This window comes from Gossypium hirsutum, chromosome A03 (genome assembly GCF_007990345.1).
Source record: "Gossypium hirsutum isolate 1008001.06 chromosome A03, Gossypium_hirsutum_v2.1, whole genome shotgun sequence".
Taxonomy (NCBI): Eukaryota; Viridiplantae; Streptophyta; class Magnoliopsida; order Malvales; family Malvaceae; genus Gossypium; species Gossypium hirsutum.
In genome coordinates, this window is record NC_053426.1 from 6133894 (window position 1) to 6140631 (window position 6738).

A 6738-nucleotide genomic window follows, 5' to 3' on the forward strand; every position below is an offset into this window, starting at 1 on the left:
TCTACGGAGGAAGGAATGGGATTTGGCACGTTGAAACCCTAAGCCCCCTTTCCCTGGTTTCTATATCTTTATTACGAATAAGTTTGATGATTCAGTTCTCTTTCTTTCCTAGGCCTGTTGAATTTACTTGCTTTTTTATCTTTGAAAATCTCCATACCAAGTATCTTCTTTGCTGGTCCCAAATCTTTCATCTTAAATTCTTCATTTAGTTGGGTTTTGACCTTTCTTATCTCTCATTTATCTTTTGCTGCTATCAACATGTCATCAACATAAAGGAGTAGATATACAAAAAAACCATCACTATTTTTCTTAAAGTAAAGACAACTGTCAAAGCTACTTCTTTTGAAATCATGAGAAGTCATAAAGGAATCAAACTTCTTATACCACTGTCTTGGTGTCTGTTTCAAACCATAAAGAGACTTTTTCAGCAAGCAAACATTGTCCTCTTTTTTTTACACTGTAAAACCCTCTGGTTGTTATATGTAAATATCCTCCTCAAGTTCTTCATGCAAAAATGCAGTTTTTACATCTAACTACTCAAGCTCCAAATCATGCATGGCCATAATACCCAGCAAAGCTCGAATCGAACTATGCTCACAACTGGGGAGAACATATCAGTGAAATCCACTCCTGAAATTTGATTGCAACCCTTTGCAACAAGCCTCACTTTATATCTGGGTTTTTCAACTCATAAAGTCCCTTTTTTCTTTTGAAACACCCATTTATAAGGAACAACCTTTTTACCTTAGGAAGTTTTACAAGATCCCATGTGCTGTTTTTGTGGAGTGATTCTATCTCCTCTTGCATAGCAAACATCCACTTTTCTGAGTCTTCACAACTAATTGCCTCAGATTAATTAGATGGCTCTTGGTTTGCATCTATATCTTCAGCTACATTTAAAGCATGAGCAACTAGACCAGCTTCGGCATACTTCTTTGAAGGTTTAATTTTTCTTGTAGTTCTGTTTTTGGCGATAAAGTATTGTAGTGAAGAAGAAAATCTATTATGAACTTTTGTATAAGCTTTAGGAGTCAACTCTGCTGTAGATTCTGGATTAATCTGATACTCTACCTACTTTTGATTTTCTTTATTGGAAGAGTCTTTAAGAGATAAGTCAGGTAGCATAGCAATTTCATAAAAAACATCTCTGCTAATCATAACTTTTATATTTTCAAGACACCATAACTTATACCCTTTTACACCGGCTTTATAACCAAGAAATACATATTTAATGGATCTCAGTTCCAATTTTCCATTATCAACATTAATATACGCAGGACACTCAAAGATCTTTAAATCAGAATAGTCAACAGGATTACCAGACTATACCTCTTGTGGAGTCCTTTTATCAATAGCAATAGATGGGGATTAGTTAATCAAAAAATGCAGTAGAGGCTACCTCGGCCCAAAAATGACTTTGGCAAGTTGGCATTTGACAACATATATCAAACCTTCTCCATAGTCGTTATGTTCATTCGTTCTACAACACTGTTTTCCTGTGGAGTATGACAAACTGTCAAGTGTTTCACAATCCCTTTTGATTTGCACAATTTATTCAAATCATCAAAACAAAACTCTAAGCTATTGTCTGTGCAGAGGTATTTTATTTGTTTTCCCATTTGTTTATCAATCATAGTTTTTCAAGACTTAAATGCGAAAAACACATCATTTTTTTGCTTCAGAAAGAACACCCAAACTTTTCTAAAAAAATCATTAATAAAAGTTAGCATATAATTCGCTCCACCTCTCGAAGGCACTCTCGATGGGCCCCACAGATCAGAATGAATATACTCCAACATTCTCTTCATGTTATGGATTCCTCTAGTGAATCGAACTCTCTTTTGCTTCTCAAAAACGCAATACTCATAGAACTTTAGTTTGCAAATTCCTTATCTATCAAGAAGTCCTCTTTTGCTCAATTCTGTCATGTCATTGTCCTTATCTACCAAAGTTTAGTAATATCATCATCTGACAAAGAAGAGGAAGCGACAGATGCATCACCAGTAGCAGTAGAACCCTGTAAAACAAATAACTTGGTAGTCTTTCTCTGCTCTTTTATCACAACAAGGGAACCTTTGGAAATCTTTAAAACCCCATTTTCAGCTATGTATTTGTACAATTTTAAATCAAGAGTACTCAATGAACTTAAATTTCTCTTCAATTCTGGAACATGTCGCACGTCACTAAGTGTTCTAACAACTCCGTCAAACATCTTAACTTTAATCATTCTAACACCTGCAATTTTACATGAAGCATTATTTCCCATCAAAACAACACCTTCAGACACTGTTTCATAAGTTGTAAACCAATCCCGATGGGACTTATGTGGAAGGTGTAGCCCGAATCAAGGATCCACTCCTTACTCACTTTAGAATTGTTGATAAAAACGACTAAAAGATCACCATCGCTGTAGTTTTCTACAACATCAGCTTCACCGAATTTTTCTGGTGGTTTTCCCTTTTGATTCGCAGCCTCTCTTTTGATCTTATTCTGCAGCTTATAGCACTTAGATTTAATGTGCCCGTTTTTCTTACAGAAGTTACAAGTTTTTCTTCTGTTTGAATACGTTGATCTACCTTTAGATTTATTGCGAGGATTTCGTTCCTGTGTTCTTTTACGATCATCATCAGCATTTCAATCTTGTCTCCCACAATCAATGAGACCTTCTCTCTGAAAGTCGGGTTTAACCACAACATGTTTCATTTTATCATACGAGGTCAAAGAATCATAAACCTCATCAACTGTGAGAGACTCACAGCTATATAAAATCGTGTCTCTAAAGGTTGAATAAGACGGGAGCAACAAACAAAGTAGAATCAACCCTAAATCTTCATTATCATACTGAACCTCCATGGCCTCCAAGTTTGAGATAATTTCTTTAAACACTATTAAGTGTTCGTGCATAGAAGCACCTTCCTCCAAAACGATGAGCATAAAGACGCTGCTTCATATACAACTTGCTGGTTAGAGTTTTTGACATACATATTTATTTTAGCCTCTTCCATAATGCAGCGGCAGTCTTCTCCTCCATCAAATCCTGCAAAATTCCATTAGACAAATGCTGATGTAATTGTGTTAACACTTTTCGATCCTTACGTTTCTTCTCTTTATCTGTTAATTTCAAAGGCATCTTATCTATCCCTAGCAAGGCATCCTCCAAATCCATCTGCGCAAGAACTGCTTGCATCTTAATCTGCTACAACATAAATCTAGTGTTGCGATCTAACAGCAAAATTTCATACTTCAAAAACGCCATTACCATGTTCGAGATGAACAACTCGGAAGCTTTGATACCAATTTGTAGAATAAATAGAATGTCGACAATGACAATATATCACAAAGAAAAGAGAAATAAAAATAAAGAACACACAGATTTTTACGTGAAAACCCTTTCAAAAAAAATCACGGGCAGAGGAGAAGAAAATTCACTATGTTGAAGTCGAATGATTAGAAGAGGAGTAGACTATATCTATTATAGGCTTTTAAAACCATATTTCTAATAGAAGCGTAGTAAGATTGAAACACCTTATTTTAATCAATATCAAATAGATGGAGTTTAATAAGGTTTAAAAACCTCATTCTAAAATAAAATAAAAGAAGTGTAGTTCTATATGGATTTTACTTTTATTTTATTTTACCACTTTATTTTATTTAAAGAAGGATTCAAGTCACTTAATTCTAACAATTAGAAAGCACTTTCAATTTTCCTTTCCATACTTTAGATCAAATTGAAGAAGATCCACCAAAAGCATCCTTCAAAGGCTATAGAACAACCTACCCTTATTTCGGTTCCATTTTAACTCTTACTGAGTCAACTAGTTACAACTCCTCAATTTCACTCATTATAAAAATCTTGAACAATCTGTTTTCATGTGATAGCAATGTCGCACTTGCAGATTTTAATTTGTTGAAACGCTTTTGTCTCCTCCAAGCAATCATACAAGGAGAAAATCGATTATTTGCACCAAATGTAATGTTATCACCTTTATGTCCTACCCTAGTCCCTTCACTCATCGAATTTGCCTCATTAGCATTCTTCCTCAAGAATAGTTTAATTTTATGTTGATACATTCCATATACAGAGAAATCATCTAGACCTTCATATTCCACTTTTTTTTTCCTAAAATGAACATATCTTCATACAACCAATAATTATATGAAAATTAAGTTAAAAATTTGAAATCAAGTCATTAAAAGGAAAGGGATGTGGGTTGCTCAAATTCGAAACCTAGCCTAATATCAACCGAGACTTCAAATTAATAAAAGCCTATAGCCACACTATAATATTAATTTCATACATTACTAGTTAAATATATTTCATCTCCTTATTCAAATGTGGTTTACATGAGTAGATAGGAACTTTGGTCCTCTTTGGTTCCATCAAAGTAAACTAGTCAATTAAAACTTGAATTCAAAAATCAGACTTCATAAACCTAAACCTGACGCAACCTAATTTGACTATAAAATTCAACAATCCAAACACATTCAACCCACACTTAAATTAAATTGAATCTAATCTAACTAAACTTGAAATTGATTCAAACATGTAACAATTTGAACTTGAACCTGAACACAAAATGATCCAAATAGATAACATAAAAAACAATGAATTTGAAGTGGCTCAAACTCAAAACGATCTTAAACACTAAATTATTCAAGCTCCAAACAATTTAAATTTGAAATTATTTGAACTTGAAATTGATAGAAACTGAAAATAAAGTGAGCCCAAAACTACCTGCACTAATGTGGCAAAAAAATTAAATATTATTTTAAAAAAAATAAAACATGAATTGAATTTATCCAAATCATCTTCATCCAAAATTAACTCAATGCGCTCATTTAATAAATCTAATTAGATGTGATAGTTATTGTTAGCTAAAATTTGACAAAATTTTATCTTCACCGCCAAAAATTCTTTATTCAATCCCACCCCCTTTATTACAAAAGTTTGACTTTGTTCTTTATTAAAATTCTATATTTAAAATTTCTATATCTTCTCTAAGTTGCAAGCTTACTAAATATAACTACTTCTTCTTTCTTCTTTTTGTGTAAAAAGAAAAATCATAGAGAATTAAATTAAACTAACAAAATTAAAAGTATAACTAGTATTATCATTATCAAGGGCTTTAAGTAATTTTGTCGGGCCTTTTTGTAAGATATGTGTTGGACCAATTTTCTTTGCCTAGCCCACTAATCAAACCCATTAACCACTAGCCCAATCCTATAACCCAAAACAGCCCAAAACCAAAACAAAATTAACCTCAATATCCCAATCCCCACATCGTACGTGCCTCCACCATCCACCGTACCTCCAAGACGTGAGCCACTAGCAGTCCTTCTTTGTCACGCCTCGTGCTTCCGAGATATTCGCAACAACACCTGTAACAGGAAGCAAACAGATAGCAACCAATAGAAGATTTTATTTTTTTTTCTAGGCTATAAAAGCCATTCTAAACAATGTAAATGGGTCGATTTTTGTTTACTACAAAAAATCAGGGAGAAATATACGAAAACAGCAAGTTTTGAGTAAAAGCTTTCATACATTCGAATAGAATAAGGTGGTTACAATATTTTCTTTTAGTTTTTTTTTTATCTTAAGAGCTTTTTGTGGATCTACCTTGTATTTTTGAAAAACAGAGTTAAAAAAAATAAAAAGATTTTAGGAGGGCCTTACCTGGACTCCCGTGCGTGCTGTTGGCCACCAAATCCAGTGGTGGAGCGGCAGCGGTTGAAGGTTGCGATGATGGGCGTGGTTCATGGCCCTAGCAGAAGAAAAAGGGTGAAAGTCCCTTTGTTTTCCTTTCAATTTTAGCGAATAGAAATGGGGGGTTTCTTTAATTTTAGTTTTAAAATGGCAGACAGACATCATTTATTCCGCCTTTAATTGTAAAGGGGAACAGCTACATTTCATTTTTTTGGTTTTATTGCGCATTAGGTCCTCCCCTGTTGTGTGGTCACTTGATTGGGCCCTTTTGTGCTTTTTTCCTTCTTTTTTTTTAAAAAAATTGGCCCCGAATATTTGCGCGCCGATTCAATTTGGTACAAGCTGAAACGCTGTGTTTAGGAGGCTTGAGATATTTTCCTTTTTGGTCCCCAATCATTGACGCGTGTCATATTTCGGTCCCCTAACCTTTTTTTTTATTCTGATCTTGGCCCAAAAACTCCCATTTTAATTTCAATTAAGCCTCATTTTGATTATTTAAACACTTTTAGCAAAAAATTAATTATTTTTTTTGTTTGTAATATTATTCTTCTATTTTATTTCATTATATCCTATTATTTTTTTAGTTTTTTATCCTACCATTTATTTTATTATTTTTATTATACTATTATCCATTATATCTATTATATTACTTGTATATTGTTTTGGTTCCCCTAATAATTTTTTTTTTACACTTTATTTTAAACTATTATATTATTACTATTAATCCTTTTTTAAAAGTTAATTATTTTGATCTTTTATATCCATTGGGTATATTATTTATGTTTACTAATAATTATTGCTTCTGTACTATTTATTTTAAAGTGTCACATTGTTATTATTATTTTTCTTCTATACATTTTTTATTAATTATTTTAAATACAGTTTTTCCATATTTTTTTTATTTTTTTTCACTACTATCATTTTACTATGTATACATCATCATTCGACATATTATTTTCACTTCTATTATGCATTTTTCGTATCGTTAATATCTTTATTGCTATGTTTGTTATGTTATTACATTTATTACTATT

General features: G+C 32.7%; 1 long non-coding RNA gene across 1 annotated transcript; it reads right to left on the reverse strand.

Moving 5' to 3' along the window:
* Positions 1–5090: 5090 nt before the first annotated feature.
* On the reverse strand, positions 5091–6113 carry LOC107963893 (uncharacterized). The gene is made up of 2 exons (XR_001702070.2): positions 5675–6113; positions 5091–5379 (listed from the first exon to the last, which is right to left on the reverse strand). It is a non-coding gene; the product is annotated as an uncharacterized lncRNA (long non-coding RNA).
* Positions 6114–6738: the final 625 nt, after the last annotated feature.